The 16,704-nt window shown below is 54.8% G+C and overlaps 18 non-coding genes across 18 annotated transcripts; all 18 read left to right on the forward strand.

Moving 5' to 3' along the window:
* Nucleotides 1–750: 750 nt before the first annotated feature.
* LOC138565077 (U5 spliceosomal RNA) lies at nt 751–866 on the forward strand. Its single transcript, XR_011300995.1, has one exon. It is a non-coding gene; the product is annotated as a U5 spliceosomal RNA (small nuclear RNA).
* A 799-nt stretch (nt 867–1,665) lies between these two features.
* Nucleotides 1,666–1,781, forward strand: LOC138563947 (U5 spliceosomal RNA). The gene has a single exon (XR_011299917.1). It is a non-coding gene; the product is annotated as a U5 spliceosomal RNA (small nuclear RNA).
* Nucleotides 1,782–2,557: 776 nt separating this feature from the next.
* LOC138563948 (U5 spliceosomal RNA) lies at nt 2,558–2,673 on the forward strand. The gene has a single exon (XR_011299918.1). It is a non-coding gene; the product is annotated as a U5 spliceosomal RNA (small nuclear RNA).
* A 770-nt stretch (nt 2,674–3,443) lies between these two features.
* LOC138563949 (U5 spliceosomal RNA) lies at nt 3,444–3,559 on the forward strand. The gene has a single exon (XR_011299919.1). It is a non-coding gene; the product is annotated as a U5 spliceosomal RNA (small nuclear RNA).
* Nucleotides 3,560–4,363: 804 nt separating this feature from the next.
* Nucleotides 4,364–4,479, forward strand: LOC138563950 (U5 spliceosomal RNA). Its single transcript, XR_011299920.1, has one exon. It is a non-coding gene; the product is annotated as a U5 spliceosomal RNA (small nuclear RNA).
* A 777-nt stretch (nt 4,480–5,256) lies between these two features.
* On the forward strand, nt 5,257–5,372 carry LOC138563951 (U5 spliceosomal RNA). The gene has a single exon (XR_011299921.1). It is a non-coding gene; the product is annotated as a U5 spliceosomal RNA (small nuclear RNA).
* Nucleotides 5,373–6,148: 776 nt separating this feature from the next.
* Nucleotides 6,149–6,264, forward strand: LOC138565078 (U5 spliceosomal RNA). The gene has a single exon (XR_011300996.1). It is a non-coding gene; the product is annotated as a U5 spliceosomal RNA (small nuclear RNA).
* Nucleotides 6,265–7,063: 799 nt separating this feature from the next.
* On the forward strand, nt 7,064–7,179 carry LOC138563952 (U5 spliceosomal RNA). Its single transcript, XR_011299922.1, has one exon. It is a non-coding gene; the product is annotated as a U5 spliceosomal RNA (small nuclear RNA).
* A 776-nt stretch (nt 7,180–7,955) lies between these two features.
* On the forward strand, nt 7,956–8,071 carry LOC138563953 (U5 spliceosomal RNA). The gene has a single exon (XR_011299923.1). It is a non-coding gene; the product is annotated as a U5 spliceosomal RNA (small nuclear RNA).
* Nucleotides 8,072–8,847: 776 nt separating this feature from the next.
* Nucleotides 8,848–8,963, forward strand: LOC138563955 (U5 spliceosomal RNA). Its single transcript, XR_011299925.1, has one exon. It is a non-coding gene; the product is annotated as a U5 spliceosomal RNA (small nuclear RNA).
* Nucleotides 8,964–9,733: 770 nt separating this feature from the next.
* On the forward strand, nt 9,734–9,849 carry LOC138563956 (U5 spliceosomal RNA). Its single transcript, XR_011299926.1, has one exon. It is a non-coding gene; the product is annotated as a U5 spliceosomal RNA (small nuclear RNA).
* A 799-nt stretch (nt 9,850–10,648) lies between these two features.
* Nucleotides 10,649–10,764, forward strand: LOC138563957 (U5 spliceosomal RNA). The gene has a single exon (XR_011299927.1). It is a non-coding gene; the product is annotated as a U5 spliceosomal RNA (small nuclear RNA).
* A 776-nt stretch (nt 10,765–11,540) lies between these two features.
* Nucleotides 11,541–11,656, forward strand: LOC138563958 (U5 spliceosomal RNA). Its single transcript, XR_011299928.1, has one exon. It is a non-coding gene; the product is annotated as a U5 spliceosomal RNA (small nuclear RNA).
* A 776-nt stretch (nt 11,657–12,432) lies between these two features.
* On the forward strand, nt 12,433–12,548 carry LOC138565079 (U5 spliceosomal RNA). Its single transcript, XR_011300997.1, has one exon. It is a non-coding gene; the product is annotated as a U5 spliceosomal RNA (small nuclear RNA).
* A 799-nt stretch (nt 12,549–13,347) lies between these two features.
* LOC138563959 (U5 spliceosomal RNA) lies at nt 13,348–13,463 on the forward strand. The gene has a single exon (XR_011299929.1). It is a non-coding gene; the product is annotated as a U5 spliceosomal RNA (small nuclear RNA).
* Nucleotides 13,464–14,239: 776 nt separating this feature from the next.
* Nucleotides 14,240–14,355, forward strand: LOC138563960 (U5 spliceosomal RNA). The gene has a single exon (XR_011299930.1). It is a non-coding gene; the product is annotated as a U5 spliceosomal RNA (small nuclear RNA).
* Nucleotides 14,356–15,131: 776 nt separating this feature from the next.
* LOC138565080 (U5 spliceosomal RNA) lies at nt 15,132–15,247 on the forward strand. The gene has a single exon (XR_011300998.1). It is a non-coding gene; the product is annotated as a U5 spliceosomal RNA (small nuclear RNA).
* Nucleotides 15,248–16,046: 799 nt separating this feature from the next.
* LOC138563961 (U5 spliceosomal RNA) lies at nt 16,047–16,162 on the forward strand. The gene has a single exon (XR_011299931.1). It is a non-coding gene; the product is annotated as a U5 spliceosomal RNA (small nuclear RNA).
* Nucleotides 16,163–16,704: the final 542 nt, after the last annotated feature.

The raw sequence follows: 16,704 nt of genomic DNA on the forward strand, positions 1-16,704 counted from the left end.
AACAGAGCAAATGAAAGCGCAAAGCCTGCTTTTCAGCTGTTGGCTTGCACCCCCCAGCTGTCAGTCAGCCTTTGCAGGGGTCCTCGCAGCACAGCCAGGCTGATGCTTTGCAGTGGTAGCCAGAGGGGGGAGCCTTTAGCTAATGCTTGCTGCTGTCGCCACCTGCTGGTGAGCCAGCAGAGGCTGGCTCCAAGCTAGCATCCAGGAGGATATGGCCCCAGTGGGCAGGGGTTTGGGCCCGGGCCCCGATCGGCTGACGAACGCCTGACAAACGCCGTTCTTTGCCCGCTGGCAGCCCAGGAGGCCCAGCACCCGTGCAAGACAGGGTGAGGGCGGAAAATGATCCCTGTGTCCTGAGAAAGGAGAGAGCGGGCTGCTTCTTCAACATCCTGGGGGAGGAGCCCCATCTCTGGGGCCCAAAAGAAAATCTCACGCCTGCCTCCCAGAAGCCCTAGACCTTATGTAAACGAGGGGAGTCCTCAGGCAAAGGCAGACTCTGCCTGCCTTTTGGCCAATGTCACATGGCCTGCGGTCTGGAGAAATTTGCATACCCACAATCCCCTGCCAGGTTTCATGACTTTGGATGGGATTGCTTGCAAATAAAGTCATTCTGCCACGGGTTCGGAGCCCGATAGCATTCTCCATTCGCTTCATCTCAAAAAGCGTCATCGTGTGCACTGCTTCACTAAGTCACCCTGAGCTAGTGAGGTGTTGCATTTTTTGCGGCCGCAGTCGGGGCCACTAGAGCGCATACTCTGGTTTCTCTTCAAACCGAATAAATCTTTCGCCTTTTACTAAAGATTTCCGTGGAGAGGAACATTAAAGAGTTTCACTCAATGTTTTGAAGCCCTGCCAAGTGCAGGGTTACCTATGCTGGTTAAAAAGAAACAGAGCAAATGAAAGCGCAAAGCCTGCTTTTCAGCTGTTGGCTTGCACCCCCCAGCTGTCAGTCAGCCTTTGCAGGGGTCCTCGCAGCACAGCCAGGCTGATGCCTTGCAGTGGTAGCCAGAGGGGGGAGCCTTTAGCTAATGCTTGCTGCTGTCGCCACCTGCTGGTGAGCCAGCAGAGGCTGGCTCCAAGCTAGCATCCAGGAGGATATGGCCCCAGTGGGCAGGGGTTTGGGCCCGGGCCCCGATCGCCTGACAAACGCCTGACAAACGCCGTCCTTTGCCCGGCGGGCTTTGCCCTGGCGGGCAAAAGAACCTGGCAGCCCAGGAGGCCCAGCACCCGTGCAAGACAGGGTGAGGGCGGAAAATGACCCCTGTGTCCTGAGAAAGGAGAGAGCGGGCTGCTTTTTCAACATCCTGGGGGAGGAGCCCCATCTCTGGGGCCCAAAAGAAAATCTCACGCCTGCCTCCCAGAAGCCCTAGACCTTATGTAAACGAGGGGAGTCCTCAGGCAAAGGCAGACTCTGCCTGCCTTTTGGCCAATGTCACATGGCCTGCGGTCTGGAGAAATTTGCATACCCACAATCCCCTGCCAGGTTTCATGACTTTGGATGGGATTGCTTGCAAATAAAGTCATTCTGCCACGGGTTCGGAGCCCGATAGCATTCTCCATTCGCTTCATCTCAAAAAGCGTCATCGTGTGCACTGCTTCACTAAGTCACCCTGAGCTAGTGAGGTGTTGCATTTTTTGCGGCCGCAGTCGGGGCCACTAGAGCGCATACTCTGGTTTCTCTTCAAACCGAATAAATCTTTCGCCTTTTACTAAAGATTTCCGTGGAGAGGAACATTAAAGAGTTTCACTCAATTTTTTGAAGCCCTGCCAAGTGCAGGGTTACCTATGCTGGTTAAAAAAAAAAAGAAACAGAGCAAATGAAAGCGCAAAGCCTGCTTTTCAGCTGTTGGCTTGCACCCCCCAGCTGTCAGTCAGCCTTTGCAGGGGTCCTCGCAGCACAGCCAGGCTGATGCTTTGCAGTGGTAGCCAGAGGGGGGAGCCTTTAGCTAATGCTTGCTGCTGTCGCCACCTGCTGGTGAGCCAGCAGAGGCTGGCTCCAAGCTAGCATCCAGGAGGATATGGCCCCAGTGGGCAGGGGTTTGGGCCCGGGCCCCGATCGGCTGACGAACGCCTGACAAACGCCGTTCTTTGCCCGCTGGCAGCCCAGGAGGCCCAGCACCCGTGCAAGACAGGGTGAGGGCGGAAAATGATCCCTGTGTCCTGAGAAAGGAGAGAGCGGGCTGCTTCTTCAACATCCTGGGGGAGGAGCCCCATCTCTGGGGCCCAAAAGAAAATCTCACGCCTGCCTCCCAGAAGCCCTAGACCTTATGTAAACGAGGGGAGTCCTCAGGCAAAGGCAGACTCTGCCTGCCTTTTGGCCAATGTCACATGGCCTGCGGTCTGGAGAAATTTGCATACCCACAATCCCCTGCCAGGTTTCATGACTTTGGATGGGATTGCTTGCAAATAAAGTCATTCTGCCACGGGTTCGGAGCCCGATAGCATTCTCCATTCGCTTCATCTCAAAAAGCGTCATCGTGTGCACTGCTTCACTAAGTCACCCTGAGCTAGTGAGGTGTTGCATTTTTTGCGGCCGCAGTCGGGGCCACTAGAGCGCATACTCTGGTTTCTCTTCAAACCGAATAAATCTTTCGCCTTTTACTAAAGATTTCCGTGGAGAGGAACATTAAAGAGTTTCACTCAATTTTTTGAAGCCCTGCCAAGTGCAGGGTTACCTATGCTGGTTAAAAAGAAACAGAGCAAATGAAAGCGCAAAGCCTGCTTTTCAGCTGTTGGCTTGCACCCCCCAGCTGTCAGTCAGCCTTTGCAGGGGTCCTCGCAGCACAGCCAGGCTGATGCCTTGCAGTGGTAGCCAGAGGGGGGAGCCTTTAGCTAATGCTTGCTGCTGTTGCCACCTGCTGGTGAGCCAGCAGAGGCTGGCTCCAAGCTAGCATCCAGGAGGATATGGCCCCAGTGGGCAGGGGTTTGGGCCCGGGCCCCGATCGGCTGACGAACGCCTGACAAACGCCGTCCTTTGCCCGCTGGCAGCCCAGGAGGCCCAGCACCCGTGCAAGACAGGGTGAGGGCGGAAAATGACCCCTGTGTCCTGAGAAAGGAGAGAGCGGGCTGCTTCTTCAACATCCTGGGGGAGGAGCCCCATCTCTGGGGCCCAAAAGAAAATCTCACGCCTGCCTCCCAGAAGCCCTAGACCTTATGTAAACGAGGGGAGTCCTCAGGCAAAGGCAGACTCTGCCTGCCTTTTGGCCAATGTCACATGGCCTGCGGTCTGGAGAAATTTGCATACCCACAATCCCCTGCCAGGTTTCATGACTTTGGATGGGATTGCTTGCAAATAAAGTCATTCTGCCACGGGTTCGGAGCCCGATAGCATTCTCCATTCGCTTCATCTCAAAAAGCGTCATTGTGTGCACTGCTTCACTAAGTCACCCTGAGCTAGTGAGGTGTTGCATTTTTTGCGGCCGCAGTCGGGGCCACTAGAGCGCATACTCTGGTTTCTCTTCAAACCGAATAAATCTTTCGCCTTTTACTAAAGATTTCCGTGGAGAGGAACATTAAAGAGTTTCACTCAATTTTTTGAAGCCCTGCCAAGTGCAGGGTTACCTATGCTGGTTAAAAAAAAAAGAAACAGAGCAAATGAAAGCGCAAAGCCTGCTTTTCAGCTGTTGGCTTGCACCCCCCAGCTGTCAGTCAGCCTTTGCAGGGGTCCTCGCAGCACAGCCAGGCTGATGCCTTGCAGTGGTAGCCAGAGGGGGGAGCCTTTAGCTAATGCTTGCTGCTGTTGCCACCTGCTGGTGAGCCAGCAGAGGCTGGCTCCAAGCTAGCATCCAGGAGGATATGGCCCCAGTGGGCAGGGGTTTGGGCCCGGGCCCCGATCGGCTGACGAACGCCTGACAAACGCCGTCCTTTGCCCGGCGGGCTTTGCCCTGGCGGGCAAAAGAACCTGGCAGCCCAGGAGGCCCAGCACCCGTGCAAGACAGGGTGAGGGCGGAAAATGACCCCTGTGTCCTGAGAAAGGAGAGAGCGGGCTGCTTTTTCAACATCCTGGGGGAGGAGCCCCATCTCTGGGGCCCAAAAGAAAATCTCACGCCTGCCTCCCAGAAGCCCTAGACCTTATGTAAACGAGGGGAGTCCTCAGGCAAAGGCAGACTCTGCCTGCCTTTTGGCCAATGTCACATGGCCTGCGGTCTGGAGAAATTTGCATACCCACAATCCCCTGCCAGGTTTCATGACTTTGGATGGGATTGCTTGCAAATAAAGTCATTCTGCCACGGGTTCGGAGCCCGATAGCATTCTCCATTCGCTTCATCTCAAAAAGCGTCATCGTGTGCACTGCTTCACTAAGTCACCCTGAGCTAGTGAGGTGTTGCATTTTTTGCGGCCGCAGTCGGGGCCACTAGAGCGCATACTCTGGTTTCTCTTCAAACCGAATAAATCTTTCGCCTTTTACTAAAGATTTCCGTGGAGAGGAACATTAAAGAGTTTCACTCAATTTTTTGAAGCCCTGCCAAGTGCAGGGTTACCTATGCTGGTTAAAAAAAAAAAGAAACAGAGCAAATGAAAGCGCAAAGCCTGCTTTTCAGCTGTTGGCTTGCACCCCCCCAGCTGTCAGTCAGCCTTTGCAGGGGTCCTCGCAGCACAGCCAGGCTGATGCTTTGCAGTGGTAGCCAGAGGGGGGAGCCTTTAGCTAATGCTTGCTGCTGTCGCCACCTGCTGGTGAGCCAGCAGAGGCTGGCTCCAAGCTAGCATCCAGGAGGATATGGCCCCAGTGGGCAGGGGTTTGGGCCCGGGCCCCGATCGGCTGACGAACGCCTGACAAACGCCGTTCTTTGCCCGCTGGCAGCCCAGGAGGCCCAGCACCCGTGCAAGACAGGGTGAGGGCGGAAAATGATCCCTGTGTCCTGAGAAAGGAGAGAGCGGGCTGCTTCTTCAACATCCTGGGGGAGGAGCCCCATCTCTGGGGCCCAAAAGAAAATCTCACGCCTGCCTCCCAGAAGCCCTAGACCTTATGTAAACGAGGGGAGTCCTCAGGCAAAGGCAGACTCTGCCTGCCTTTTGGCCAATGTCACATGGCCTGCGGTCTGGAGAAATTTGCATACCCACAATCCCCTGCCAGGTTTCATGACTTTGGATGGGATTGCTTGCAAATAAAGTCATTCTGCCACGGGTTCGGAGCCCGATAGCATTCTCCATTCGCTTCATCTCAAAAAGCGTCATCGTGTGCACTGCTTCACTAAGTCACCCTGAGCTAGTGAGGTGTTGCATTTTTTGCGGCCGCAGTCGGGGCCACTAGAGCGCATACTCTGGTTTCTCTTCAAACCGAATAAATCTTTCGCCTTTTACTAAAGATTTCCGTGGAGAGGAACATTAAAGAGTTTCACTCAATTTTTTGAAGCCCTGCCAAGTGCAGGGTTACCTATGCTGGTTAAAAAAAAAAAGAAACAGAGCAAATGAAAGCGCAAAGCCTGCTTTTCAGCTGTTGGCTTGCACCCCCCAGCTGTCAGTCAGCCTTTGCAGGGGTCCTTGCAGCACAGCCAGGCTGATGCCTTGCAGTGGTAGCCAGAGGGGGGAGCCTTTAGCTAATGCTTGCTGCTGTCGCCACCTGCTGGTGAGCCAGCAGAGGCTGGCTCCAAGCTAGCATCCAGGAGGATATGGCCCCAGTGGGCAGGGGTTTGGGCCCGGGCCCCGATCGGCTGACGAACGCCTGACAAACGCCGTCCTTTGCCCGCTGGCAGCCCAGGAGGCCCAGCACCCGTGCAAGACAGGGTGAGGGCGGAAAATGACCCCTGTGTCCTGAGAAAGGAGAGAGCGGGCTGCTTCTTCAACATCCTGGGGGAGGAGCCCCATCTCTGGGGCCCAAAAGAAAATCTCACGCCTGCCTCCCAGAAGCCCTAGACCTTATGTAAACGAGGGGAGTCCTCAAGCAAAAGCAGACTCTGCCTGCCTTTTGGCCAATGTTACATGGCCTGCGGTCTGGAGAAATTTGCATACCCACAATCCCCTGCCAGGTTTCATGACTTTGGATGGGATTGCTTGCAAATAAAGTCATTCTGCCACGGGTTCGGAGCCCGATGGCATTCTCCATTCGCTTCATCTCAAAAAGCGTCATCGTGTGCACTGCTTCACTAAGTCACCCTGAGCTAGTGAGGTGTTGCATTTTTTGCGGCCGCAGTCGGGGCCACTAGAGCGCATACTCTGGTTTCTCTTCAAACCGAATAAATCTTTCGCCTTTTACTAAAGATTTCCGTGGAGAGGAACATTAAAGAGTTTCACTCAATGTTTTGAAGCCCTGCCAAGTGCAGGGTTACCTATGCTGGTTAAAAAGAAACAGAGCAAATGAAAGCGCAAAGCCTGCTTTTCAGCTGTTGGCTTGCACCCCCCAGCTGTCAGTCAGCCTTTGCAGGGGTCCTCGCAGCACAGCCAGGCTGATGCCTTGCAGTGGTAGCCAGAGGGGGGAGCCTTTAGCTAATGCTTGCTGCTGTCGCCACCTGCTGGTGAGCCAGCAGAGGCTGGCTCCAAGCTAGCATCCAGGAGGATATGGCCCCAGTGGGCAGGGGTTTGGGCCCGGGCCCCGATCGCCTGACAAACGCCTGACAAACGCCGTCCTTTGCCCGGCGGGCTTTGCCCTGGCGGGCAAAAGAACCTGGCAGCCCAGGAGGCCCAGCACCCGTGCAAGACAGGGTGAGGGCGGAAAATGACCCCTGTGTCCTGAGAAAGGAGAGAGCGGGCTGCTTTTTCAACATCCTGGGGGAGGAGCCCCATCTCTGGGGCCCAAAAGAAAATCTCACGCCTGCCTCCCAGAAGCCCTAGACCTTATGTAAACGAGGGGAGTCCTCAGGCAAAGGCAGACTCTGCCTGCCTTTTGGCCAATGTCACATGGCCTGCGGTCTGGAGAAATTTGCATACCCACAATCCCCTGCCAGGTTTCATGACTTTGGATGGGATTGCTTGCAAATAAAGTCATTCTGCCACGGGTTCGGAGCCCGATAGCATTCTCCATTCGCTTCATCTCAAAAAGCGTCATCGTGTGCACTGCTTCACTAAGTCACCCTGAGCTAGTGAGGTGTTGCATTTTTTGCGGCCGCAGTCGGGGCCACTAGAGCGCATACTCTGGTTTCTCTTCAAACCGAATAAATCTTTCGCCTTTTACTAAAGATTTCCGTGGAGAGGAACATTAAAGAGTTTCACTCAATTTTTTGAAGCCCTGCCAAGTGCAGGGTTACCTATGCTGGTTAAAAAAAAAAAGAAACAGAGCAAATGAAAGCGCAAAGCCTGCTTTTCAGCTGTTGGCTTGCACCCCCCAGCTGTCAGTCAGCCTTTGCAGGGGTCCTCGCAGCACAGCCAGGCTGATGCTTTGCAGTGGTAGCCAGAGGGGGGAGCCTTTAGCTAATGCTTGCTGCTGTCGCCACCTGCTGGTGAGCCAGCAGAGGCTGGCTCCAAGCTAGCATCCAGGAGGATATGGCCCCAGTGGGCAGGGGTTTGGGCCCGGGCCCCGATCGGCTGACGAACGCCTGACAAACGCCGTTCTTTGCCCGCTGGCAGCCCAGGAGGCCCAGCACCCGTGCAAGACAGGGTGAGGGCGGAAAATGATCCCTGTGTCCTGAGAAAGGAGAGAGCGGGCTGCTTCTTCAACATCCTGGGGGAGGAGCCCCATCTCTGGGGCCCAAAAGAAAATCTCACGCCTGCCTCCCAGAAGCCCTAGACCTTATGTAAACGAGGGGAGTCCTCAGGCAAAGGCAGACTCTGCCTGCCTTTTGGCCAATGTCACATGGCCTGCGGTCTGGAGAAATTTGCATACCCACAATCCCCTGCCAGGTTTCATGACTTTGGATGGGATTGCTTGCAAATAAAGTCATTCTGCCACGGGTTCGGAGCCCGATAGCATTCTCCATTCGCTTCATCTCAAAAAGCGTCATCGTGTGCACTGCTTCACTAAGTCACCCTGAGCTAGTGAGGTGTTGCATTTTTTGCGGCCGCAGTCGGGGCCACTAGAGCGCATACTCTGGTTTCTCTTCAAACCGAATAAATCTTTCGCCTTTTACTAAAGATTTCCGTGGAGAGGAACATTAAAGAGTTTCACTCAATTTTTTGAAGCCCTGCCAAGTGCAGGGTTACCTATGCTGGTTAAAAAAAAAAAGAAACAGAGCAAATGAAAGCGCAAAGCCTGCTTTTCAGCTGTTGGCTTGCACCCCCCAGCTGTCAGTCAGCCTTTGCAGGGGTCCTTGCAGCACAGCCAGGCTGATGCCTTGCAGTGGTAGCCAGAGGGGGGAGCCTTTAGCTAATGCTTGCTGCTGTCGCCACCTGCTGGTGAGCCAGCAGAGGCTGGCTCCAAGCTAGCATCCAGGAGGATATGGCCCCAGTGGGCAGGGGTTTGGGCCCGGGCCCCGATCGGCTGACGAACGCCTGACAAACGCCGTCCTTTGCCCGCTGGCAGCCCAGGAGGCCCAGCACCCGTGCAAGACAGGGTGAGGGCGGAAAATGACCCCTGTGTCCTGAGAAAGGAGAGAGCGGGCTGCTTCTTCAACATCCTGGGGGAGGAGCCCCATCTCTGGGGCCCAAAAGAAAATCTCACGCCTGCCTCCCAGAAGCCCTAGACCTTATGTAAACGAGGGGAGTCCTCAAGCAAAAGCAGACTCTGCCTGCCTTTTGGCCAATGTTACATGGCCTGCGGTCTGGAGAAATTTGCATACCCACAATCCCCTGCCAGGTTTCATGACTTTGGATGGGATTGCTTGCAAATAAAGTCATTCTGCCACGGGTTCGGAGCCCGATGGCATTCTCCATTCGCTTCATCTCAAAAAGCGTCATCGTGTGCACTGCTTCACTAAGTCACCCTGAGCTAGTGAGGTGTTGCATTTTTTGCGGCCGCAGTCGGGGCCACTAGAGCGCATACTCTGGTTTCTCTTCAAACCGAATAAATCTTTCGCCTTTTACTAAAGATTTCCGTGGAGAGGAACATTAAAGAGTTTCACTCAATTTTTTGAAGCCCTGCCAAGTGCAGGGTTACCTATGCTGGTTAAAAAGAAACAGAGCAAATGAAAGCGCAAAGCCTGCTTTTCAGCTGTTGGCTTGCACCCCCCAGCTGTCAGTCAGCCTTTGCAGGGGTCCTCGCAGCACAGCCAGGCTGATGCCTTGCAGTGGTAGCCAGAGGGGGGAGCCTTTAGCTAATGCTTGCTGCTGTCGCCACCTGCTGGTGAGCCAGCAGAGGCTGGCTCCAAGCTAGCATCCAGGAGGATATGGCCCCAGTGGGCAGGGGTTTGGGCCCGGGCCCCGATCGGCTGACGAACGCCTGACAAACGCCGTCCTTTGCCCGCTGGCAGCCCAGGAGGCCCAGCACCCGTGCAAGACAGGGTGAGGGCGGAAAATGACCCCTGTGTCCTGAGAAAGGAGAGAGCGGGCTGCTTCTTCAACATCCTGGGGGAGGAGCCCCATCTCTGGGGCCCAAAAGAAAATCTCACGCCTGCCTCCCAGAAGCCCTAGACCTTATGTAAACGAGGGGAGTCCTCAGGCAAAGGCAGACTCTGCCTGCCTTTTGGCCAATGTCACATGGCCTGCGGTCTGGAGAAATTTGCATACCCACAATCCCCTGCCAGGTTTCATGACTTTGGATGGGATTGCTTGCAAATAAAGTCATTCTGCCACGGGTTCGGAGCCCGATAGCATTCTCCATTCGCTTCATCTCAAAAAGCGTCATTGTGTGCACTGCTTCACTAAGTCACCCTGAGCTAGTGAGGTGTTGCATTTTTTGCGGCCGCAGTCGGGGCCACTAGAGCGCATACTCTGGTTTCTCTTCAAACCGAATAAATCTTTCGCCTTTTACTAAAGATTTCCGTGGAGAGGAACATTAAAGAGTTTCACTCAATTTTTTGAAGCCCTGCCAAGTGCAGGGTTACCTATGCTGGTTAAAAAGAAACAGAGCAAATGAAAGCGCAAAGCCTGCTTTTCAGCTGTTGGCTTGCACCCCCCAGCTGTCAGTCAGCCTTTGCAGGGGTCCTCGCAGCACAGCCAGGCTGATGCCTTGCAGTGGTAGCCAGAGGGGGGAGCCTTTAGCTAATGCTTGCTGCTGTCGCCACCTGCTGGTGAGCCAGCAGAGGCTGGCTCCAAGCTAGCATCCAGGAGGATATGGCCCCAGTGGGCAGGGGTTTGGGCCCGGGCCCCGATCGCCTGACAAACGCCTGACAAACGCCGTCCTTTGCCCGGCGGGCTTTGCCCTGGCGGGCAAAAGAACCTGGCAGCCCAGGAGGCCCAGCACCCGTGCAAGACAGGGTGAGGGCGGAAAATGACCCCTGTGTCCTGAGAAAGGAGAGAGCGGGCTGCTTTTTCAACATCCTGGGGGAGGAGCCCCATCTCTGGGGCCCAAAAGAAAATCTCACGCCTGCCTCCCAGAAGCCCTAGACCTTATGTAAACGAGGGGAGTCCTCAGGCAAAGGCAGACTCTGCCTGCCTTTTGGCCAATGTCACATGGCCTGCGGTCTGGAGAAATTTGCATACCCACAATCCCCTGCCAGGTTTCATGACTTTGGATGGGATTGCTTGCAAATAAAGTCATTCTGCCACGGGTTCGGAGCCCGATAGCATTCTCCATTCGCTTCATCTCAAAAAGCGTCATCGTGTGCACTGCTTCACTAAGTCACCCTGAGCTAGTGAGGTGTTGCATTTTTTGCGGCCGCAGTCGGGGCCACTAGAGCGCATACTCTGGTTTCTCTTCAAACCGAATAAATCTTTCGCCTTTTACTAAAGATTTCCGTGGAGAGGAACATTAAAGAGTTTCACTCAATTTTTTGAAGCCCTGCCAAGTGCAGGGTTACCTATGCTGGTTAAAAAAAAAAAGAAACAGAGCAAATGAAAGCGCAAAGCCTGCTTTTCAGCTGTTGGCTTGCACCCCCCAGCTGTCAGTCAGCCTTTGCAGGGGTCCTCGCAGCACAGCCAGGCTGATGCTTTGCAGTGGTAGCCAGAGGGGGGAGCCTTTAGCTAATGCTTGCTGCTGTCGCCACCTGCTGGTGAGCCAGCAGAGGCTGGCTCCAAGCTAGCATCCAGGAGGATATGGCCCCAGTGGGCAGGGGTTTGGGCCCGGGCCCCGATCGGCTGACGAACGCCTGACAAACGCCGTTCTTTGCCCGCTGGCAGCCCAGGAGGCCCAGCACCCGTGCAAGACAGGGTGAGGGCGGAAAATGATCCCTGTGTCCTGAGAAAGGAGAGAGCGGGCTGCTTCTTCAACATCCTGGGGGAGGAGCCCCATCTCTGGGGCCCAAAAGAAAATCTCACGCCTGCCTCCCAGAAGCCCTAGACCTTATGTAAACGAGGGGAGTCCTCAGGCAAAGGCAGACTCTGCCTGCCTTTTGGCCAATGTCACATGGCCTGCGGTCTGGAGAAATTTGCATACCCACAATCCCCTGCCAGGTTTCATGACTTTGGATGGGATTGCTTGCAAATAAAGTCATTCTGCCACGGGTTCGGAGCCCGATAGCATTCTCCATTCGCTTCATCTCAAAAAGCGTCATCGTGTGCACTGCTTCACTAAGTCACCCTGAGCTAGTGAGGTGTTGCATTTTTTGCGGCCGCAGTCGGGGCCACTAGAGCGCATACTCTGGTTTCTCTTCAAACCGAATAAATCTTTCGCCTTTTACTAAAGATTTCCGTGGAGAGGAACATTAAAGAGTTTCACTCAATTTTTTGAAGCCCTGCCAAGTGCAGGGTTACCTATGCTGGTTAAAAAAAAAAAGAAACAGAGCAAATGAAAGCGCAAAGCCTGCTTTTCAGCTGTTGGCTTGCACCCCCCAGCTGTCAGTCAGCCTTTGCAGGGGTCCTTGCAGCACAGCCAGGCTGATGCCTTGCAGTGGTAGCCAGAGGGGGGAGCCTTTAGCTAATGCTTGCTGCTGTCGCCACCTGCTGGTGAGCCAGCAGAGGCTGGCTCCAAGCTAGCATCCAGGAGGATATGGCCCCAGTGGGCAGGGGTTTGGGCCCGGGCCCCGATCGGCTGACGAACGCCTGACAAACGCCGTCCTTTGCCCGCTGGCAGCCCAGGAGGCCCAGCACCCGTGCAAGACAGGGTGAGGGCGGAAAATGACCCCTGTGTCCTGAGAAAGGAGAGAGCGGGCTGCTTCTTCAACATCCTGGGGGAGGAGCCCCATCTCTGGGGCCCAAAAGAAAATCTCACGCCTGCCTCCCAGAAGCCCTAGACCTTATGTAAACGAGGGGAGTCCTCAAGCAAAAGCAGACTCTGCCTGCCTTTTGGCCAATGTTACATGGCCTGCGGTCTGGAGAAATTTGCATACCCACAATCCCCTGCCAGGTTTCATGACTTTGGATGGGATTGCTTGCAAATAAAGTCATTCTGCCACGGGTTCGGAGCCCGATGGCATTCTCCATTCGCTTCATCTCAAAAAGCGTCATCGTGTGCACTGCTTCACTAAGTCACCCTGAGCTAGTGAGGTGTTGCATTTTTTGCGGCCGCAGTCGGGGCCACTAGAGCGCATACTCTGGTTTCTCTTCAAACCGAATAAATCTTTCGCCTTTTACTAAAGATTTCCGTGGAGAGGAACATTAAAGAGTTTCACTCAATGTTTTGAAGCCCTGCCAAGTGCAGGGTTACCTATGCTGGTTAAAAAGAAACAGAGCAAATGAAAGCGCAAAGCCTGCTTTTCAGCTGTTGGCTTGCACCCCCCAGCTGTCAGTCAGCCTTTGCAGGGGTCCTCGCAGCACAGCCAGGCTGATGCCTTGCAGTGGTAGCCAGAGGGGGGAGCCTTTAGCTAATGCTTGCTGCTGTCGCCACCTGCTGGTGAGCCAGCAGAGGCTGGCTCCAAGCTAGCATCCAGGAGGATATGGCCCCAGTGGGCAGGGGTTTGGGCCCGGGCCCCGATCGCCTGACAAACGCCTGACAAACGCCGTCCTTTGCCCGGCGGGCTTTGCCCTGGCGGGCAAAAGAACCTGGCAGCCCAGGAGGCCCAGCACCCGTGCAAGACAGGGTGAGGGCGGAAAATGACCCCTGTGTCCTGAGAAAGGAGAGAGCGGGCTGCTTTTTCAACATCCTGGGGGAGGAGCCCCATCTCTGGGGCCCAAAAGAAAATCTCACGCCTGCCTCCCAGAAGCCCTAGACCTTATGTAAACGAGGGGAGTCCTCAGGCAAAGGCAGACTCTGCCTGCCTTTTGGCCAATGTCACATGGCCTGCGGTCTGGAGAAATTTGCATACCCACAATCCCCTGCCAGGTTTCATGACTTTGGATGGGATTGCTTGCAAATAAAGTCATTCTGCCACGGGTTCGGAGCCCGATAGCATTCTCCATTCGCTTCATCTCAAAAAGCGTCATCGTGTGCACTGCTTCACTAAGTCACCCTGAGCTAGTGAGGTGTTGCATTTTTTGCGGCCGCAGTCGGGGCCACTAGAGCGCATACTCTGGTTTCTCTTCAAACCGAATAAATCTTTCGCCTTTTACTAAAGATTTCCGTGGAGAGGAACATTAAAGAGTTTCACTCAATTTTTTGAAGCCCTGCCAAGTGCAGGGTTACCTATGCTGGTTAAAAAAAAAAAGAAACAGAGCAAATGAAAGCGCAAAGCCTGCTTTTCAGCTGTTGGCTTGCACCCCCCAGCTGTCAGTCAGCCTTTGCAGGGGTCCTCGCAGCACAGCCAGGCTGATGCTTTGCAGTGGTAGCCAGAGGGGGGAGCCTTTAGCTAATGCTTGCTGCTGTCGCCACCTGCTGGTGAGCCAGCAGAGGCTGGCTCCAAGCTAGCATCCAGGAGGATATGGCCCCAGTGGGCAGGGGTTTGGGCCCGGGCCCCGATCGGCTGACGAACGCCTGACAAACGCCGTTCTTTGCCCGCTGGCAGCCCAGGAGGCCCAGCACCCGTGCAAGACAGGGTGAGGGCGGAAAATGATCCCTGTGTCCTGAGAAAGGAGAGAGCGGGCTGCTTCTTCAACATCCTGGGGGAGGAGCCCCATCTCTGGGGCCCAAAAGAAAATCTCACGCCTGCCTCCCAGAAGCCCTAGACCTTATGTAAACGAGGGGAGTCCTCAGGCAAAGGCAGACTCTGCCTGCCTTTTGGCCAATGTCACATGGCCTGCGGTCTGGAGAAATTTGCATACCCACAATCCCCTGCCAGGTTTCATGACTTTGGATGGGATTGCTTGCAAATAAAGTCATTCTGCCACGGGTTCGGAGCCCGATAGCATTCTCCATTCGCTTCATCTCAAAAAGCGTCATCGTGTGCACTGCTTCACTAAGTCACCCTGAGCTAGTGAGGTGTTGCATTTTTTGCGGCCGCAGTCGGGGCCACTAGAGCGCATACTCTGGTTTCTCTTCAAACCGAATAAATCTTTCGCCTTTTACTAAAGATTTCCGTGGAGAGGAACATTAAAGAGTTTCACTCAATTTTTTGAAGCCCTGCCAAGTGCAGGGTTACCTATGCTGGTTAAAAAAAAAAAGAAACAGAGCAAATGAAAGCGCAAAGCCTGCTTTTCAGCTGTTGGCTTGCACCCCCCAGCTGTCAGTCAGCCTTTGCAGGGGTCCTTGCAGCACAGCCAGGCTGATGCCTTGCAGTGGTAGCCAGAGGGGGGAGCCTTTAGCTAATGCTTGCTGCTGTCGCCACCTGCTGGTGAGCCAGCAGAGGCTGGCTCCAAGCTAGCATCCAGGAGGATATGGCCCCAGTGGGCAGGGGTTTGGGCCCGGGCCCCGATCGGCTGACGAACGCCTGACAAACGCCGTCCTTTGCCCGCTGGCAGCCCAGGAGGCCCAGCACCCGTGCAAGACAGGGTGAGGGCGGAAAATGACCCCTGTGTCCTGAGAAAGGAGAGAGCGGGCTGCTTCTTCAACATCCTGGGGGAGGAGCCCCATCTCTGGGGCCCAAAAGAAAATCTCACGCCTGCCTCCCAGAAGCCCTAGACCTTATGTAAACGAGGGGAGTCCTCAAGCAAAAGCAGACTCTGCCTGCCTTTTGGCCAATGTTACATGGCCTGCGGTCTGGAGAAATTTGCATACCCACAATCCCCTGCCAGGTTTCATGACTTTGGATGGGATTGCTTGCAAATAAAGTCATTCTGCCACGGGTTCGGAGCCCGATGGCATTCTCCATTCGCTTCATCTCAAAAAGCGTCATCGTGTGCACTGCTTCACTAAGTCACCCTGAGCTAGTGAGGTGTTGCATTTTTTGCGGCCGCAGTCGGGGCCACTAGAGCGCATACTCTGGTTTCTCTTCAAACCGAATAAATCTTTCGCCTTTTACTAAAGATTTCCGTGGAGAGGAACATTAAAGAGTTTCACTCAATGTTTTGAAGCCCTGCCAAGTGCAGGGTTACCTATGCTGGTTAAAAAGAAACAGAGCAAATGAAAGCGCAAAGCCTGCTTTTCAGCTGTTGGCTTGCACCCCCCAGCTGTCAGTCAGCCTTTGCAGGGGTCCTCGCAGCACAGCCAGGCTGATGCCTTGCAGTGGTAGCCAGAGGGGGGAGCCTTTAGCTAATGCTTGCTGCTGTCGCCACCTGCTGGTGAGCCAGCAGAGGCTGGCTCCAAGCTAGCATCCAGGAGGATATGGCCCCAGTGGGCAGGGGTTTGGGCCCGGGCCCCGATCGCCTGACAAACGCCTGACAAACGCCGTCCTTTGCCCGGCGGGCTTTGCCCTGGCGGGCAAAAGAACCTGGCAGCCCAGGAGGCCCAGCACCCGTGCAAGACAGGGTGAGGGCGGAAAATGACCCCTGTGTCCTGAGAAAGGAGAGAGCGGGCTGCTTTTTCAACATCCTGGGGGAGGAGCCCCATCTCTGGGGCCCAAAAGAAAATCTCACGCCTGCCTCCCAGAAGCCCTAGACCTTATGTAAACGAGGGGAGTCCTCAGGCAAAGGCAGACTCTGCCTGCCTTTTGGCCAATGTCACATGGCCTGCGGTCTGGAGAAATTTGCATACCCACAATCCCCTGCCAGGTTTCATGACTTTGGATGGGATTGCTTGCAAATAAAGTCATTCTGCCACGGGTTCGGAGCCCGATAGCATTCTCCATTCGCTTCATCTCAAAAAGCGTCATCGTGTGCACTGCTTCACTAAGTCACCCTGAGCTAGTGAGGTGTTGCATTTTTTGCGGCCGCAGTCGGGGCCACTAGAGCGCATACTCTGGTTTCTCTTCAAACCGAATAAATCTTTCGCCTTTTACTAAAGATTTCCGTGGAGAGGAACATTAAAGAGTTTCACTCAATTTTTTGAAGCCCTGCCAAGTGCAGGGTTACCTATGCTGGTTAAAAAAAAAAAGAAACAGAGCAAATGAAAGCGCAAAGCCTGCTTTTCAGCTGTTGGCTTGCACCCCCCAGCTGTCAGTCAGCCTTTGCAGGGGTCCTCGCAGCACAGCCAGGCTGATGCTTTGCAGTGGTAGCCAGAGGGGGGAGCCTTTAGCTAATGCTTGCTGCTGTCGCCACCTGCTGGTGAGCCAGCAGAGGCTGGCTCCAAGCTAGCATCCAGGAGGATATGGCCCCAGTGGGCAGGGGTTTGGGCCCGGGCCCCGATCGGCTGACGAACGCCTGACAAACGCCGTTCTTTGCCCGCTGGCAGCCCAGGAGGCCCAGCACCCGTGCAAGACAGGGTGAGGGCGGAAAATGATCCCTGTGTCCTGAGAAAGGAGAGAGCGGGCTGCTTCTTCAACATCCTGGGGGAGGAGCCCCATCTCTGGGGCCCAAAAGAAAATCTCACGCCTGCCTCCCAGAAGCCCTAGACCTTATGTAAACGAGGGGAGTCCTCAGGCAAAGGCAGACTCTGCCTGCCTTTTGGCCAAT

The sequence above is a fragment of the Ambystoma mexicanum genome, chromosome 1q (genome assembly GCF_040938575.1).
Source record: "Ambystoma mexicanum isolate Mex_15411 chromosome 1q, UKY_AmexF1_1, whole genome shotgun sequence".
Classification (NCBI taxonomy): domain Eukaryota; kingdom Metazoa; phylum Chordata; class Amphibia; order Caudata; family Ambystomatidae; genus Ambystoma; species Ambystoma mexicanum.